Below are 20,032 nucleotides of genomic sequence, written 5' to 3' on the forward strand. Positions count from 1 at the left end.
ATAGGAGCTTGAGCCTCCGCCATCTAACAGGGGCGTGGGATATGTGAAAAGCTGAAATGTCAGCACATCGCAGTGGCCATTAATCATAAAGCTGCTTTAAAAAAGTAGGGAAAGAAGAAAAAGGGATTATCAGAAATATCAAGGAACCAATTTAATTGTGGCAAATACATGCGTGGTGGCTGCTTTTTAGCTTTGCCACGTCTCAATTAGACAGGGTTGGAGTTCTCTTTGTTTCTGCTTTTGAGAAGCCTGAAACTGCAGGTTTGATCAATGGTGAGGCACAGAGAGGAAATGAGCAGAAGACGAAAGGGCTGAGTTTCCCTAGAAGCTGTCATGGTAATTTATGGCCCTGGCTGATAAAACTTTTAACTAGTCAAATATGAGCTAGGAAACAGTGAGAACAAAGCAAGCCTTGGAGGAATGTTCCCATCCAGAGAAGTCCTCTGGGAAGAACAACCTGACATGAGCAGCTCTGTTCCTGGGAGCTCAAAAAGAGTTCCTCCTGACTACTGTTCATCTCTTGCATGGCTGTGGACAGGTCTTGCTCTGGAAGGGACGAGTGGTGTGATTTATTTTGGTCTCATGTACTGCAGCTGGCAACAGCAGTCTCCCTGCTTGGGGTATGTAGGCTACGGCTGCTGGAGGGAGATGTGACCAATCTCAGCAGGAAGAAGGTAGAGGAAGAGGCCAAGGACATAGCATAATTCAGAGCTCTGCTTCTGGCCTGTCCTACAAAGGAATCAATAGCAATCTCTGTTAGAATTCCACTACGGGAACCTTAACTGCTGCAGGTAATGGCACTGGCATTTTGGCATGTTTGCAATTGCGGGAGACAGTTCTCTCTGCCCTTTGTATCCACACTAAACAAAACAGTCAGCAAGATCTGAAGAAATTGCACAGCTAGTGATTTTTTTAACCCCTGGCAAATGCCATAGCCTTTCTCCCTACAACAAAGGGTACCAACACCCTAAACCAATCCTAACCCACTTGCTTCATTTAGCTGTTATTATGTTTTCTGTCTGGAAATTGTGCTGTTCTTGATTAGCTGCTTAACTTCGTCTTTGAAGGGCAACGCGTGATGGTGAGGAGCAATGGATGTTTGCAGAATGAGATGACCACCAGCAGAATCCAGGAAGCTGCTTTCAATAACTGGTGCCTGAAGCCAATGCTCAGCTTGTTTTGAAGCAGGAGTTCAGGAGAGGAGAGAATTCTTCTGGTCCCACACCACTGACATTCATGCGAATCTTTCTTTCAGTTCAAATGTTGTATCACTTAGTCATGCTAATTGTGGTGAGAGGATACCACTGCAAAGCAGAAACCAGTGTGTTTGTAGCTTGCACATCTCTTTAATATAGTGAAGACCTCAGACAAAGCCTCCCTTTTGCCTAGAGGATCCCTCCTGTAAACCTTGTGTCCTTTCACCATTGCTGGGTGGGGAAACTCCCTTCTTTCCATCTCCTTTCAGCAACCCAGAATTCCTTACCTAACTTTCCTCTGGTGCTCCACTGCAGAAGCAGTTTTGTAAAAGCTGATTCTCCTTTGCCCACCTGATTTTCCCAGGGATCTAGGTGCGCAGGAAGTGCCAAACACAGAGAAAAGGTAGAAAGGCCAGGGAAGTTGTCCTGTCTTCACTCCTGCAGCCCCTCGAGCATCTCTGTAGGGTTCTTGGGACATGCCAACATTCTGTCACTGGTCTGGTCCAGGTCCCAGAGTTTCATGCAACACAAGTTCTTCAAGATGGAAAGTGTCTCTTGAGCTCAGTGTTGGTCCAAGGGATGGGGCACTGCTGTCCTTTCTGTGTACCAATTCCTTTGGAGGTTAAATGCATTGAGAGTCTTGGGAACCTTTATGGATCCTGATCATAAAAAAAAATGTGCTTCCTAGCTGTGCCAGTCCGTCCATGAGAGGTGAGAGAAGCAGCAGACACCCTGAAAGAAAAAGATGGAATATTTGTTGGGTTTTTTTTTTGATTCTGACAATTGTTACAGAAACCTGTTGCTGAGCAGTTGAGTCTCTCTGACTGTTGGCAACTGTGCTACCTCCCCATCCAAGCCTGGCAGTTGCAAATACCACCCTGCGCCCCCAAGAGAGGCAGAGGCAGTCAGAGAAGGGTGCTATCCATGGTGGTGGCTACTCCAGTGTAACTTGGATATGCACCAAAACCACAGTCATCTTTTCCCCGCGTTTTAAAGGGGGGGTGATCAGGCTTGCTGCATGAAACATTTGTCGGGAGTTAAAAAAGTACAGCTACACCACTGCTCACAGTCCTGTTCATCTTCCAGCACATTCACTTTTCAGTTGGAAGAACACTGGCATCCCCCTCAAATTATCCAACATTTGAGCTGACGTTTGATCCAACACTGTTAATACATAAATCCTAGCGTAACTGGCAGCTACAGATGAGTGAACCAAGAAATTGCCTGATATATTTGCTTACACTGCATATGAAACTGGTTATCATGTACAGGAAGGATAACTCTAAATTATCGGTAATCCACTGGATCTCTGCAGCATTTGAAACAAATTTGAAAAGATTTGCCCAGACTTGAGGTTATCCATGTATTGATTTATACGCATACACATACATGGTGTAATTGAAGGTGTTACCTGCATGGTGCTTGTTTCTAGGCCCATGCCAATCCAATTCTACCTGGCCTCTTTAAAACACTGAAATCTTTCCCTTCCCCTGTGCCTTGCTTAAAGCCCTGGAGGGGCCAGCACCAGTCTGTGCCATGGAGGAACATTTTGGGCTTGATTTTCATTTACACGGCTACAACAAATTTTACAGTGCTTTGGTAGTGGAAAGAAGCCATGAGATGAATATAGATCACTCAAATTTAAAGCTCCTTTATATTATATAAGGGAACACCATGAAAATGGAAATTGTGTCCCCTATTTTAAAGGCTCTCAGCAGGTGTCTATAAAACAGGAAAGTTTGTTTTACTGTCTGGGCGGTGGGAAATTACACATTTTTCTGGGCTAGTTGATGTTGTGTTCCTGTCTGTTGCACTGTTGGCTGAGTGAAGAAGTACAGTGCCCCCAGAGAGGCATCTGAGTAGTAAATTGCAGGGCAAGCCTGGATGCTACCTATGAGTAGCTGCCTGCAAGAGAATGTTGCTCGGCTCAGTCATGATAGGAAAGGTAATCATAGCAGCCACATACAAGGCCTCTACATGGCTGATTCCCTGTTACAATTCATCACCTTCTGGGTTTTCTGATCCCCCACCCCTTCCTCCCTGACTACCATGCAGCATGTGGTGCCAGAGGCCTCTCAGAGATGGAGCATCTCCATCAAGCACCCCTGTGACCAGCAGCAATCCCTGGTGACTGATGTGCTTGCTGATGCTCGGTGGTGTGGTGGCTGTGCAGTCAGCCCTGCTCTGCAGGATGGTCTCCTTTCACTCTGCCTGCTGAAACAGGGTTTCTGTTGTTCCTGCTTGTTCAGTGGCCTTTGTGACTACCCTGTGGATTTTATCATCTCAAGCACTGAAGCGAACCTGCCTGGCTCAACCTGCAGGAGAGCTGCACGGCAGCAGTGTCATGTGAGTGCTTTGTTGCTCACTGCAGGAGCCTGAATATCACCTAAGAATACTGCTCCCCTCACTGGGGGACTGAGATTCATACTGCTCTTCATCTCTCAGACATGATTCCAGCAGCTCCAGCCTTCAGGGCACGATTTGTGTTAACTGGGAGAACTGGTAGGGGCAAAAGGTCTCTCTATTTCCATCAATGCGGCTCCCATAGGCTGCTGTGAGTCTGCATATGTGGGGATATCTTAGGGACATAGCAGTTTATGCAGACCCATGCACAGAGGGAACTGAAAGAGGATGTGACAAACAAACAGAGATACAGAAGATAGGAAACTGCTCACCTGAACAAAGCCAATAATCTCTTTCCTAAAGATTTCCTAAAGATGCTTCTGTGGCCATGAATGAGGAGTGGGGAGAGATCATTAAAGCCATTCAATGATGTTGCTGTGTCTTCACTTCAGGGAAGAAAAAAGTGAGCTTTCCAGTACAGAGAGCTCCTTGAAATCCCTCTAGCATGTGAGAAGGTGGTAAAGCAATACAAAGAACAGCTGGAACCGTGATGAACAAATATGCGGTAATTTGGTAACAGCCTTTACCTTCCATTCTGTTCTCAGTTTTGGAGGTCTGTCCAGGAAAGGTGCAAGAGAAGTAAAAGTGGTTCAGGAGCTGATGACCAGACAGAAAGGACTTCAGAAGGGTATGGAAAATACTGGATGTCTTTTTCAAACAAGATAGGTAAATAACGGGACAAGGTTGTCAAGTGTAAGACAATAGATGGGTTAGAGAAGTTATGCTGGATCCTCCTAATTACTTTCTTTCATGGAGATGAGACATTAAATTGAAAAAATGCACATAAAAAGCTAGGAAATTGTTTTTATGCAATCCATACTTACAGGTCTGTGGGACTCCTTGCTGTCAGAAATTAACCAGAATGGAGCCAGAATAAAAAATTAGGCATGAATATGGATAATGGAAATTCCCTCAAATTTATACGATGAACTATAAATCCCCGTGCTTCCAGGCAGGAGCCAGCATCTATGAGATGAGTAGTGAAGAAAATTTCCCCAGGAGACACGTGCTTTTATAAATGTACACTGCAGAGGTTTTCCCCTCGTCCTCTGGAATTCTCAGTAAGGGTGTCACCACAGGGCCACTTCTGGGTCCTGCCCAGCCCCATGTTTCAAGCCAGAAGCCTAAGTGTGAGTCTGCATAGCTTGCTCTTTAACACCACGCAGTCTCTTTTCTCCATGGTGACTGTCATGTCAAGTGTCTGTCAAGTGTTTTTCCTTGGTCTGTTACAGTGACAGATGAGGAGAACGGTGGCTTTTCATTCTTTCCTTTGGATTTCCTCCATTCCAGAGGGACAGAGGACTCTGCACACGCTGTGCAAGCAGAAGCAGTTGTCTCCTGGTCAAGCTGACAAACAACCACAGGTACAAACACTTTAGGACCTCCACACTCATCTCTCTACTATTAACGAGGTAATTACTCCTCACCCATGGCGTGACTGGTGGACAGCACAAAGCAGGATTTGGCCTGAATAATGCACATTTTATCCCTCTGGTTTTGAGTTTTGCATAGTCCTCGTGGGGGTTGCCTTAGGTGGGGAGAACGTGCCCTTTCTGTTACGCTGAAGCTGTCAAGAACGCGCTCAAGCAATTTAGTCAGGTTTATTGGAAAATCAGTGGAGGAGATCAGCTTGCGGGTCTTCTTGAAAGGTGGATAAGACTCATTCTTCTTCTCCCTCTTCTACTGCTGGAGACTGGCAGAACTGGGGGACGAGGTAATGGTCCATTTCACAAGCCTGTCCTCACCTCCTTCACTTGGGCTTCCCATCTGTGGAGCAGAGATATTTACTCACTGGTGAGTGCAATTCCCAAGCAAAAAAATGCTATTGAGCAGTAGTGTGAGCAGGCAGGTGGCAGCTGCCCGGTAAACTCACAGAGACCATTTGAAATGGCCCAGCCATGCCACCTGGACCATCTGCAGGCTGAAGCCCACTCAGCACTCACATGGGTACTAGGTGAGCCAAATTGCTGGCTAGACCAGCACCATCGTTTTTCATGGTGCCTTCCAAACCTCCAGGGCTCCTTCTGGGAAAGAGCAGCACTGCATAGTGCCCTGTGGAGCCACGGCTGGGTGCTTTGGGGATGTACAGCCATCCCCCAGTCAGGGCAGCTGGCCACATCCAGGTCGAGTCCTGTATCTCAGCCCTGAGCGATGCACAGCTGTTATTATGGCATCACCTGCACGGCACCGGCTCCATGGCTCATTAGCAGGTTGGATATATTAGTAACTGTCAAGCAATTGGAGAGCTACCTTGTTGGGTGAATGGATGAAAACACATTAACTCCCACAAAAGGGGGAGAGGCGGTGATTAGCTTGTGAGATGACAATATGAAATGTCAGAGGCACAGACAGTAAGCACAACTGTTCATTATTATATTAACAGCTTTAATTTTCTGCCTTTAAACACCAGTTTCCTGTCACTTCAATTAGATTGTGTGTGTGTGTTTAATTTAGATCAATATACTGCTGTGTCTGGAGTTTTTCTCACACATCCTCTGCAAGGCGAGAAGCGGAGCAGCCTGTAGGAGCATCTCTTTTTATTGTCCTTGAGGGGAAAGGCAGTTTGTGGACAGGGTATTTAGGTGATGCATATCCCCATGTTTGGGGGCTGCAGCCTGCAGTGCTTTGAGAGATTTCCACAGAGGTGGGAAGCGGGGTTGGGGAAGAGGCGAAGGCACAGAAAGGTCTTGAAGAAGCAGCCAGAAGTAAATTGCAAATTGCATTATTTTCAGCAAGTGACATTACAGACCACAGCAACTATAGGGAGGAAGAGTGGGAAAGAAACAGCCTTGTGCCAGGAGTGACTACAGGCCAATTCTGATGATGGTGACACACTGCTCTAAGCCTGAGGTTGCTCGGATGATGATGATGCTGCCAGTGAAAGTAAGGTCAGGATTTGGGCTGGATGCTCAGTGCCAGCAAGCAGCTCATTTAGGAAATGGAATTTCCTTGGTTTCTCTTGTACAAATAAATAAGGGTATAACTGAACCCTGCTGGGCTAGATGGATGGAAGCCCAAGAAAGCACAGGGCTTCCCATGCCAATTTCAGCCTGAATTTGACCAGTACCAAGAAAATGTCACTTTGCCTGGTGCCAAATCCCTGCATCTCTCTCATACTCATCCTTCCTGCTCTGCAGGCACAAGAGTGCCCTTTCTGCTTTCTAGGGTGGGAGGATATGCAGTTTTCACCATTGTTTGAACCTTGGTGAGCAGTCAGGACAAGGAGACACTAAAACAGAGAATCCTGTGCACCTACCCTCTCTTTCAGCTTTGGCCCTGTTACTGGGTTCCCATACCTAGTTGCTCTGTACTTTACTTAAGGTATTTTTTTTCCTACTGGAATCAATAGGCTAATAGAGCGTGACTCAAGAACCAGTATTTTTAGTAGCTAGTCACATTCTTTGGTATTATTACCATTTATAGCTCTGATCTCTGCAAGATCTTCCCTCATCCTCCTGATACTCTGGTTCATCAGGTTCTCTCTGCGAGCTCAGGTGTTTTACATTGGCTTCTCACCAATGTTAGTTCCCACACCTAGAAGTTCCACTGCTCTGTTTTCATCTCCATGTCAGGGAGGTGGCTCTCTGCCATAGGGACAATCCAAACTCTGTGGAGAGAGGGGCAAAGGTCTGATAATGGGTTTCTTCCCCTCCTTTGTAATCCTATTAGAAGAGGCTACTAGAAATACAGAGATGATGTTCTACTAGCTATGAATCTCCAGCAAACCCAATGTGAGTCCAAACAAGGGGTCCCAGACAAGGAAGGGTGGAATGGGGTGGCCTACTAACCTTGCCAGGAAACATCCCTGGCACACAGCACATACAGGGGGATGTCAGAAATTCTTTGCCTGCCATGAAGGTGAGCAGAAATAGAAGTGCTGAGAAGGGCACTTGCACAGCATCTCCAGGCAAATGCATCAAGGATTTTAAGCAGGAGCCCCAGTGCTTGAGGCTGGGTATCAAAACCTGAATTTTGAGACTAATGTGAAAGCCTGGGATCTCTAGAAGTTTAATAGTCATTGTGCATTACGGAGCACATGAACTGTCATGTTAGATTAAACGAGTGGTCTTTTTAGCTCAATGTTGTGTCCCTAACAGTGGCCAGCAGCACACATTCAGTCTGTAGAAAGAACTGAAACAAAGTGTTCAACCACAATCCATAGCCAGGCAATGATCTGATTTTCAGTTTCTGAACATTTGGTCAAAACTCTGATGTAGTACATCATGTAAAAAGCCCTTCCCTACTCCCATCTCCAGGATCTCCTTCTCCATTACTCTGAGATATCACCAGCTATGGAGAAATACCAGCACCTGAAGGCTTCATCAGAAGGAAGAGCCAAGTGGTTGGTAGCACCTTCTGCACAGGGAACGGCGTTTGGTGCTAGCTTTTGGGAACCTGACTCCTGATGGAATCAGGTTCCTTACAGCTTAGGGAAAGCTGGATGCAGGGTTTAATATCCCATCTCTATTTCCCATGGTATACAAGCTCAGAGGTAAAAAAAATTTCCCTGGATCATAGGCATCCCTCCTGACTTGCTCTGGAGTCCTACTTGGACAGTTATTCCTACAATGATCTACTCCTTCAGAGTTAACAAAGTACCAGTGCCTGCCCATGTGTTAAGTTTCCATCCGGAGCATGACCCTTTCTGCTTTCTGGGCCGGAGTATAAACATTACAAATGAAATCTCCAATGGGTAAAGAATGAACAATCACTTTCTTAATTTTTTTTTAAGGGCACTTTAGGGCTTTTATCAGGAAAGCATTGTGTCCATTAAGAAACAAATTAAGTCATTCTGCAGGCAAGCTAAGTGCTGTTCCCGTGCCAGAATTAATACTGCCTCTTTCCACCGGGGATGTTTAAGGGTCCCTCCCCCATGCCCTGGGATTACAGCTACTTTTAGTTCATAGAGGGAGGATTAATCAGTAGAGCGCCTTTGCAGAGCTCCTGAAATAGAAATCACAAATCAGGGAGACTGGGAAGGAGCCTGGGAAGTGACAAATATGAAATGATGTTGCACTTTGTTTGGCGTCTGTGCAGGGAAAATGGCTGTGGTGGCTCAGAGGTGCAGCTCATTGCTGCATAAGAAGACCTGGAGTCTGGGAGATGGAAAAGCAGGACAGAGAGGATGGAGGGATGGCTGTCAACTTCAGCATCAAAACAAGGAGGTGTGAGACTTGAAGGGGCTGTCTGTAGGACTAAACAGTCAAATGCAGCACCTCTCACATTTTCCTCTGCTGTCAGGAGCAGAGATTCTGATCCTAGTGCAAGACCAGAAGCTGTAACTTGCAGTTTTGGGGCTTTGTCATTGCAGTGTCACAAACCAAACTTTTCTAGAAATCATAGAATGGCTGAAAGGGACCTTAAAAGATCATCAAGCTCCAACTCACCAGTCTTCTCCTCAAATCCATAGATGCTGATTCTCAGTCCATTCCACTACACATAACTTACACCAGAGTGTAAGATATTCTGTCTTGTTAGTATTGCCTGCTTACGTTTGGATCCATTTAACTTTGTCAAAAGGGTCTCAGTATTTCATCCCCTGTCCATCCTCTGGCGATATTGCAGCTGTCCAGATGGTAATACAGGTGTGCAGAGTTGGAAGAATTAATGCAGTTCATTTTCATGTAAACGGTGCCATTAAGAGTCCCTTTATATCAGTTAAAGTGTGACTGTGGAGGAGAAGGGAATACTACTGTAATTACATTGGCTTTGAAGCTAATATAGTTAAGTCGATATGAAAAATTATGCGTAGACCATCCCTAGAGGTACAAATTGAAACAATTCCTATTGAAGGAAAAGTCCAGTAGAGAAAACAATTGACAAAATGGTTTGAAAAGGGATAAACCTCCTCCCATTTTCTCATTCGGAACATTTTGCTCAGCTAAGACTGCTGTATATGGCTAAAGAGTGGGGCTGAAAGTCTCAGCTGAGCTGGAGGGAAGACAGCCTGACAGAGCCTATCTGGGAACTTTATTCTAGTTCCCCTGCGGTATTACTTAGAGCAGGATGAAGAGACAGCCTGACCCCTGAAAGAAAAGAGGCACTGCTGCTTTACAGAGATGCCTGAGGTTGCTATTCTGGATTCAGGACACCGTCAAGAAAATCACTCTGTTGCTGCTCGTGATCCTTACCTGACCGTGTGTGCAGCCCCAGCATCTGTGCTGCGTGCAGTCTGCTTTTGGGTTTCCCCACAAACAGATAAACTTAATGTAGAAAGATCTAAAATATATATATATATATATTTGGTTCTCATTATTTTCAATGGAAAGCATGGAAAAAAAAATCTGTAGGAATTGCTCTCAGTTTCTAATAATCCCAATTACTTGTGTCATCAAATGCATTAATTTAAAAGCACCCCCCTGCAAAAAGTAAGCCCAACTAAGTGGATTCAAAGAACTTTAATTAACCACTGAGGGGAGGGATCGCTCTCTCTGTTGTCCCTGGTTTCTTCTCCTCCACTCTGTGCTTTCCCATGAGTTGCTGAGGCATTTTCTCACCTTTTGAGCACCCTTTTCCCAGGCTGAGGTGTGGGCTTGGGTGGCCCCATTTGGCTGTCTGGGGTCAGGGAATCTTTTTTCAAATGCCTGCCTTCCCCAGGGATGATTGATGCAGGGAATAAAACCACACGCAGGCATGTATGCTGATGACCAGACACAGCAGCACTCCAGGTCAAGTGCAGGAGGGAGCAGATGCTCTCCTCACATTTTGCTCTAAGGGGACTGCAGATAGCCCGGTGTGCTCTGTGAGCTGCATGACCCACATCACTGCAGATGAACAGGTCAGCATGGAAAGCTGTAGCATGGAGAACTGCAGCATTCCCTGTCACCTCCTCCCCTTACCTGCAAACTCCAGTGGAAGGTTACCTAGCAAAATCTTCAGCTATGCATCTCCTCTCCTGTACCTCAACAAATTTACAGAAGGCACAAAGTCACAGAAATATCCTCTCTTGCACAAAATATGTTGCACAAATATACAAGCTTCATTACTTTCTTTGTACTGTCTCTTAGGCAGCTGAGTTTTTTTCTGCTGTGCACATTCAGGCCGGTGCCCTCTGCACATTGCTCCAGGGAGACCTGTGTGCATTGTACTCTAGAGCTGCCCTGCTTTTGACCATTATCTCCTTGCTGCAAGGAATGCTATTCTGCCAGCAGAGCACCAGAAAATGCTTCCCTCATCTCTGAAGCAGTCAGATAGGAGGACAGGAGGGGAAAGCTCTCTTTCCAGCCCTTGTGTGATGTTATTAATCAAGGAGCTGGTCCCTTTCCACCAAATCTGCACAATCATCCTCTTACACTTCTTTTCATTGTTAGACAGCTGTCATCTAACTCAGACCCCAAGTATCCATCTCGTTTCTGAGGTGACATTCTTGGAACTCCGTGTCATTGAGCCCCGAGCACTAGGGAAAATGACCTTGCACCACAAGTCAGATGCCAAGCTCCACCACTCCAGCAAGCCAACACAGCATTTGACCTTTGATGATGCGCTGCCCCTCTTCTGTGCATCTGGAGATGTGGAGGTGAAAAGATGAAGGGGAGGGCAAGGAGCTTCACTGGAATTCAACTCAGTGTGACCTGATTCATCCTCACTGTGGATTTGCTCTTCTTTAGGAGCCCTGTAGGGTGGCTTTCACTGCATCTCACATTTATTCATTGGCAGAGCCCACCCTTAATAAAAGGAGGAACAGCAAATCTTTTTCTTTCTTTTTTTTCTTTTTTTTCTTCTATTTAGCAGAAAGTAAAAAAAAACAAAAAACAAAAAAACAACCCAATATGATGTTTTCTTCTTAAAAGGGTGGTGTATGGGAAGGACCACTGTGGGAATCTTATAGGAAAAATAAAAATTTCCAAGTGGGAGTCTGAGTGTCCAGACAGAGTATACATACAGAAGGAAAAACTGGTGGTTTATATGGTAAGAAGATTTGAAGAGGGGAAAGGAGGTGGTTGTAGTTGCAGTGTTTTGTACAGTTGATCATAGAATCATAGAATATCGTGATTTGGAAGGGACTCATAAAGATCATCAAGTCCAACTCCTGGATTATGATTATGAGCAGACGTTATCAAGATCCCCAGTTGAGCCTCAGTCACTGCCTTTGTCACTGTGTGCAAAGAAGGAAGGGACTGCACAGAAGGGAGAAAGCAGCACCTCTTCAGCATGCAGCCCCATCTGAGAGCAAGGGCAGCAGTGACCCAGTGGCTGGCACTGTCATAGATAAATGGTTGCAAAACATATTGCTGCCATACTTCAGGGACCAAGCTAAGAGCTGCCCAGCTTTTTGCAGAGTGCTCTCCAAACCTTTTCACAGAACTACAGACTCTTAACCAACTTGACCATTGTGAACGGTGTGTTGCAGGTGAGCGCTTGGAAACATTTCCCGTTTCTGACGCTGCTTTCTGATGAGTTTATTTCACTCCTTTTTGTCCTCCAACTCTCTTCACCGCGCTGTGGGGAGCTGCTGTGAGTGGAGAGCTTTTGAAAGTTGCTGGGTGTTGCAGTTCCCACTTAGCAGGGCAGAGAGGATGCTGGTGATGGTTTGACAGTTGGACTAGATGATCTTAGTGGCCTTTCCCAATCTTTATGATTCTGTGATCCTAACAGAGAAGGGAAACAACATCTCACAAGATGCTCCTCACACTCAGCAGCGATGCATACCTGGGAGTGCTGAGCGTGTTTATTACCTGCTGCGTGCACAGTCTGGGTGATTTGTGCCACAGCAAACAGCGGAGTCAGGCCCAAGAGCATGGGAACTGTGATGTATGGATGCATGCCCAGCTGCTGGGATTCGAGGTGCCTTGTCCTCTGCAACTTTAAGCAAAGAGTTAAAAGCAGAGATATGTGAGACACTAAAGCAGTCATCCTCCAGAGCAATTGACTTCAACTTGGCTACCCTGCAGGCAGTTAAGGAGCCTCATATTGAAAAGGGCCAGGACAAAGGATCTGGACTGGCTTGATCCCCAATAGAGTGCACTGGTTGTAGTAAAAGGACTATTTTAATTTTTATAATACTATAAATAAACATGATGCTATGCTATTTAAAATGTGGTGGAAGTTCTACAGAGTTGAAGCAAAGGTTTCCAGACAGAGCGAGTCCAGTAAGAGTTGTGCACAGTGGCTTCCCACTAGGGAACCATCCACAACAGACACTGGCCTCAGGAGCCAGCTATACTGGTGTGGAGCAGTGGGTTCAGGGGCTGCACTTCTTAAGAAAATACCAGTGATTTTAAGGAAGCTTTTGCCTGAAGACCAGCTATGCTTTGGATTACAGTGAAAAAAAAAAATGCAACATAGCAGCTGCAGGCTTGGGAAAGCAGTGTAGACTTCAGTAGGACTTGTAGGCCGAAACTCCAACCTGCTGCTGGTGGTGGCCCCACTGGAGGTCTGAGTGGCCCAGACACCCAGATCACACCCCCCCACCTCACAAGAGCTTTGCTAAGTAAATGGACTTCACTGGCCCATTTTGCTGTTGCACTGCTTGTTTCTGTTTCAAGATCGCTGATGACTATATTAAATAATATGATCTCTCAGTACTAAATCTTGTTGTAACTCACTAACGGTGCTTTACTGTAATGAAAATAGGTCATTTGTTCCTCTTCGTTTTCTTTTGCTCTAATTTATGATGTTGCTTTGCCTCTGGCTACTTAGTTTATGCATTTCTATCTTCAGGCAGACTTTGTCAAAAGTTGTGTAGGAATCCAGTAACCTATAGCAACCAATTCTCTACTGCCTCTTTATCCAAACAAGTCCAATAGACCAATGAAACATGATTTTGCTGTGTTGAAAAATTGCCTGTTACATTATCTCAATCAGTGATGCTGCAATTATGTTTTAAATTTTCGTTAGAAAACTTGGTTATCAGAGGAATGTGTATTGATTTGTATTTCCTGGGGTGACTAGCCCTAGCACCTCTGAAAATGATACGCTTGGTATTTGCTATCTTGCAGATGTCTAATTTTATCAAGAGATTATGTATTTTCTGTCAAAGTTTCTTTCTTAAGCATCTTCAGAATTTTTTAACCCAGGCCATCAGAGGCTGGTGATTTACAACACTTTAATGTAATCTATTTATTCTAGCATCTTTTCTTTGATACATCAATTTCTGACCCTGTTGTATCTTAATCTGCAGGTTGTTAGCCTCACCTACAGTTAACATTGTCCAGCATTTCCAATCATAGGATCTTCGTTTTAGTTATGTAAGACTTTTCCTGGGCAATAAATTTTTCATGATTGATCAGTCTTTCTTTTGGGAGTATGTGCATTTGTGTCTGTTTCAACCAAAACGATGTAGCAGTTTTCAAGAATGAAGCCAGAAAGAAAAAAGCACCTTTGTCCACGTTAAAAATGAAGGTGACCTTTTACTACAAACATTGCGTATCCTATGTGCTGTGAAAATAGGACTTGAAATTGAGCACTTGAATAATTTCTGAGTTAGGAATACATCGTATGTCTCCTCATGAACCTGGCCTGAAACTGTCCTCCAAAAACAACAATTTGCACATGCCTATTAGAAATCACTTTGATTGTAGAAGTGGTGTCCCCCCAACAGTCTGCCTGTCTTGGGCATGTTTGATGCCCTCAGCTGGGCAGAATTTCCTGGACAAGGAAGATTGCAGGCTGTAGCTGTGTGGAACCAGCTTTTCACTGATGCTGGGGGAGCAGATTTGCGTAGAACCCTGACAGGGATTGAAGCTTTACCTGGGACCTGGTGAGAGCAAGAGAGAGAAGGAAATGGACTGGGAGGTGGAGAAGGGTGAAAGAGTGAAGTCTGGGATATGGTGAGCAAAGACTCTTGGCTTGGAAAATGGCTTGAGTGAGAGAAGGGGGATGCGGGAATGAGACATGGACTGTGGAGATAAAGGAGCAGCATCTTGATGATGGTGTGATCTCCCTCTCCTGGCCACCACTGTGACATTCATCTTGCATAGCTTCATATTCTCTATTTCCATTTACAGTCAGTGGCAGTCATGAGGAACGATTCAGCTGACCTATATTAAGTGTCTGTTTAGGATGAATCATGCCCCAGGACTGCTGATTTCTCTGCCTTGACTACAAAAGCTCATCAGATGATGAGCTCAGATGGACACCTCTGTAGGATCAGATGGGGCCCTGCCTCACAGCCTGCAGGAGGGACATCAGCTGACAAATCCCCTGGGTGTTTTCAGCCTTCAGAGGCTGATGAGAACTGGGCATCTGCCTGCATCACAGAGTCCCAGTGCCATGATAACATGCAAACCCCCTAAAGGACATCTTTCCATGTCACATTCTTAATCCCCATCCGCTGGACCTATTTCTGATTCCTCAGTCCTTCCCTCCATCTCTTCCTCTGGGCTTGATCATGGCTGGCTGGGTCCTCAGTCCTGAGATTAGGTGCACAGAGAGGTAATGGTGGGACCTTATGGGGACATTGACACCTTGGGTGTGTGTCAAGGACCGGGGAGATTAGTGGGGTGACTAGAAGAGAGGGGACAAGATGGATGTAGGGAAGCTGAGACTAACAGGACAGGGCGCTTGGAGGTGCTGATGGGAAGTGGAAACACAACTTGGAGGTGAGTCCGAGGAAAGGAGCCAGCAGGAGACAGGGAGAGTGGCTGGGAGCACAGGCACCAGCAAAGGGGGAGAGGGGCAGAGGAGGCAAGAAACCCAACCAGACAGGCAGCAGAACAAGCACCATGGAGAGTGGAAATGCATACTATATATTAAATTAGTGCTGCCTACCTTGTGCAATGAATAAAGCAGGGCCCTGCAGGGGAAACACTGCAGCCACGTAGTTAATGCATATGGGAGCAAATAAATGGTTGCCTGAAGATGCCCGTGGTTTCCTAATTTTTCAGTACTTGACTTTGTACTGTCATTTTAATAAGTTTTGTTATGTGTCAGATGTACATACCATGCTATAATGTTTCTGAGATGAGTGATGTGCATCCTCATTTTCACCCTGTTGCATCTCACATTGTTCTGCATTTAGTGCTTGGTCCAAAAATCAACATATCCCTCCAAGCCCTCTGCTTCTGCCCTACCAGGAGGTGTGAGCCTGAAGGAGAATCTGAACTGCTGACCTTCTTGCCTAGAGGTAAAAGCATTGCCCACTGAACTGCACTATCACCTAATGCCTTAGCCTGAATGTAAATGCTAACATGGTTTACAGAGCACATGGTGGAGCAATAGAACACAAGCAGTGAAATCAAAGGCATATCTCCACTTTGTTTTTTGTATTACCAGTCATGTTTAATGCAGTGCATTTAAGATGCCTCTAGAATACATTAGAGTGTTTCTGATGGTAAATTTAACTGCCAAACTGTTGCCTGCCTCACCGGGATCCCTTCTCAACTTCACATGCATGCACTCTGTGTCTCACTTCACCACTTACAGGAGAAGGGAGAAATGCACCACCAGCCCAGAGAGAGCAAAGCCTGAGGAGTCTGGAATCATTCCTGGACTGTTCGATATCACCCAGGAGATGAGGCTGATGCCTGAGCAGCAAACATCACCAGGTCAGTGCCGAAGGACCAATGCTGACCTACTGTTTTCTTCTTTTGGCACACCTCTCTGAGTCACACAGTGCAGACGTCTTGGTTCATCTGGCGATTGGAGAGCTAGCTTCCCTGACACCTAGCAGGGCTGGCCAGAAATAGAGATAGGAGGCTGTCAATACCTGCTCTTCTCTTACGCACACAGGAAGCCTGCTGATGAGTGTTTCAGATTCGTGTAACTATTGCCCAGGGGCTACCATTTTAAGGAAAGCACCAACGCTGAACCCCAGTACAGCTTTTTCTGGAAATAACCCTGCCCACAAGATGTCACAGGCCAATAAAATCATTACACAGCAATTCATCTAAGAAAAAAGAAAAATCTGTGAAAGAAATATTCTTAAAAACAAGGAAAAAAAACCCTCTTTTGGGCCTTGCGACACACGTTACTCTGCTAGTGCACAAAATTTAGGAAGTAGACTTGCCTAGAAACTGAAGTGAAAGCCATGCATCTGTTTTCATTGTCCAACAGAGAGAAATGTCAAGGAACAAGCAAACAGCAGGAAGTGAAAAGCAAGTAAGATTCTGAAAATCTTTGCAAGAATATGCAGTTGAGGTATCCTCTGTAAAACAAAATATGCAATGTTTAGCATGCCAGCATCCATTCAAGTCAACTACTACTGACCACTAGACTAAAGTCTTGTGCCATCAGCTGTGTGATTAACTGAAAGTCCCAACAGATAAGCAAGTGGCATCCATAAAATCATGGGAGAAAAATGTAAATGCGGAAGCAATGGGATTTGGTAGTGCTTGAACATTCACAGAGAAAAGTGATGACATCTGCGCATACTAGGTATGCAGGATCAGGCTCCTTGGGATCCCAGAGACAGAACTCTTCTGAGCAAACAAGCTCTCAAACTAGACACTTTAGTCTGAGCTACATTTTACTAGCAAGCACCTCAGGAATTGCAAATAAAAGCTTTTCTACCTTGTTTAAAACAGATCTGAGAGTGGCAGAGAGGATGGTGGAATTACATAGATATTCACAAGAAATTCTCCCCTGTGAAAGTGGTGAAGCAGTGGCACAGGCCGCCCAGAAAAGCTGTAGATGCCTGGTCCCTGGAGGTGTTCAAGGCCAGGTGTAATGAGGCGTTGAGCAACCTGATCTAGTGGAAGGTGTCCTTGTCTACGGCAGGAGGGATTGAACTAGATGATTGTTATAGTCCCTTCTGACTGTTCTGTGATTCTGTGACTATGAATTAGGTTCCCTCTAAGAGTTGGAGAGAGCTGTGCTGTAGCTGGGCTGGGTACCAGGTCTGCAGTATGGTAACTGGGCCTACTGGTTGCAGATCCATGGGAACTGGCTGGGCCTACCATGAGAGGGGTATTTTAGGTGGAAGTCACATAAAAAAAAATAAGATCTTCAATAGCAATTCAGTTATAGCTAGATTTGAGGAATGGAACAGCATTTAAAGAAAGTGTTTCCTTGCAGCAAACAGTGTTTTAATCACCCAGGAAGTGAGACGGACAAAAGGACTGGATAGCTCAAGGAAATGGTCTGAATGGAGTCAAGCTCAGCAGTGATTAAAAGCTGCTATCACTTCGTGGCTGTCCAGGGGATATTTGAGATGAGCTGATAGATCTCAGACCATAGGCATCAACATCTTTGCGGCACCACCTAATTGGATCCCATGTTGGCAGTCTCAGCAGTGATGCCATGGTTTAAAGGAGTTGTGGGGTGTAAATCCACTTCTCTGGGTGGGGAACAACCTGCAGTGCACTGTCAGAGTGAGGGACAGAGGCTTAGGCATGCTTGTAATGCCACTGGCTTTATTTTTCTTGCTCTGAGGAGAAATAAAAGCTCCCAGCAATTCCAGCTGTCAGCCAAGTCCTGCTCAGAGAACTGAGATCTTTCCAATAAAGAAAGCCAACAGCAAGGCAAGAATTTGTAGCCCTGTTTCTCTAATTGCAAGGCTCTTCCCTAGCCCCATTAATTTCCCGTGAAACTGAGAAGTTTAGTCAGCATTAAATCTGGGAGTGTTGCCTTCCACTGGGGCTCTCTGTTATGCAGCAGACAGGCGTACATTTTTGCTGTGACGAATATTTTATTGACATTGATACAATATATACATTGCAAAAGAGCATTCTGAATAAAGTATTCCTCTATTTCAGTGGAGAGACATGTATGCTATACAGATGGCTGGAGTAAATCTGGCCTTACAATTAAAATCTGTTTAGAGTTTGTAGCAAAGTGACTGATGGATTAGGCTCAGTGCTCCATCAATCCCTCCCCCTCCCCCCGTTCCTCTCTGTAGTACAACATTGATGGCAGGTCATAAATAGCCATTCGTACAAAGTGCAGGAACTCTTTAAGTATCATTTTATAGCTAGTATATATATTCCAAGTGGCTGGCAAAATGCAAAGTGCCTGGGGTCTTTAACAATGGCAATAGGTCATGAGAGGCAAGTAATACCTATGTACTTGAATCAAGGATGCTACGTTATATAGAAATGGTAATAATGTTGATATTCTGGCAACTTGTTTAGGACACATGGAAAAAAATCATTTGCTAGAGAGAGTGAGGATCTAAACTGGGTTTTCTGGCCAAATTTCTGCCTGCTTTCTTATAGTCCTACTCTTTAAATCTCCCTAACACTTCCAATTAGTGAAGGTTTTCACTTTGCTTTTTGCCCTATACTTCTGCAAAATTTTACTGGACACCACTAAAACATCCACTTTGTTCTTCTCCAGAGGTTATTCATCTCAAAGCTGGAGGAAAATTATGTCTTACATCAAGAGAATCAGGACTCTACCAGAAAATTATTTCAGTGGTGCTTAACACAACTCTGAAAGGGGCCCGTTGCTCATCAAACAGCATTAAAACTAAAAGCAGAAGAGAAATGTGAAATTTTAAAGTAAAGGCATAGCCACAACTGTAGGCACACAACTGTAGGGGAGGGCTGGCAGAATGGAGCAGAGTCCAAGTGCAGTCCCTTGTCTCAGGTAAGGAGAGGAGCACCCCTACTAACCCCTTGCAGGGAGAGACAGCTTGTAAATGACCCTTGCTGTGTCCGTATGGGCTCCCTTCTAGCTTGACTTGCTTCTGCTTGAGATATAAAGCCAGAAGCAAACTGTTTGGTGACCAGAAACAGAATCACAACCCAATGAGCTTTTCAAAAACACCTACAAAGGAAGCAAACGCATTGGGTTGCAGGTACCAGCCATTCCTGCTGCCTCTGGCTGTGGCTTTTCAGGATGGAGAGGCTGTTTAGAAGGAGGCTGTGGTTCGGATCCCATGGATTTACTGAGGCAATGATTTTCTGTTGAACACCATTTCCCAGGTTCTTTCACATGAAAACCTATATGGATTTTGCTCACAATTTCAGTGCTTCCAGCCATGTTGCCCCTGGATGTGCACGTAAAGCTAAGCATGACCTCTACTGCTTCCCAGTGGGGGAACCTCCCTGATGTCTCAGATGGGAGAAAGCTCTAAGGAAGATCTGCATCTCTCTGTACTTTCTGGCTTGAACTTTTCCACTGATTTGAAGAGTCACAGGGAGACTGCAGTCACTCCTAGTTAAGGGCAGAGATTACTAAAAACTGGTGCAAATTACAGAGAAGAGGGATAAATCCTTTTCTCACTCTGGAGTGCTGCTATTAATTAATTTTCTGTAATAATGAGAAATGTTTTATTTGAGAACTGCACAGAGAGCAGTTCTCCTCCTTGACCTGTTGTGGCCTGACAACAGAAGAGAAGCTTAACTGAGGAATAAACAAGGAATTATTTATTTGTTTTTGGCTCAATTAATTCCTGGCTTGGAAACTTAATGCAGAAATCAGGCTATTTTCATATGTGCACTGTAGTAAAGCGGTGTTAGGCTGAGCCATGCCTGGCATTTCCTCGTGCCTGAGAATTAGCAGGGAAACATTATATTTGGAAATAGATAGAATCTTGTTAGGGCACTGGAAAA

The 20,032-nt window shown here is 45.0% G+C and overlaps 1 long non-coding RNA gene across 2 annotated transcripts in view; it reads left to right on the forward strand.

The window, feature by feature from the left end:
• LOC121110313 overlaps positions 1-18,553 on the forward strand; it is a 92,063-nt gene extending 73,510 nt beyond the window's left edge. The window contains exons 3-5 of one of the 2 annotated variants that reach the window (XR_005858251.2): positions 4,832-4,963; positions 15,559-15,663; positions 15,963-18,553. This is a non-coding gene — a long non-coding RNA (uncharacterized LOC121110313). Of the gene's footprint in view, positions 1-4,144; positions 4,281-4,831; positions 4,964-15,558; positions 15,664-15,962 lie in introns of those variants that run through there. The other variant, XR_006938694.1, reaches the window with a different exon arrangement.
• Positions 18,554-20,032: the final 1,479 nt, after the last annotated feature.

Source organism: Gallus gallus, chromosome 3 (genome assembly GCF_016699485.2).
Source record: "Gallus gallus isolate bGalGal1 chromosome 3, bGalGal1.mat.broiler.GRCg7b, whole genome shotgun sequence".
NCBI lineage: Eukaryota > Metazoa > Chordata > Aves > Galliformes > Phasianidae > Gallus > Gallus gallus.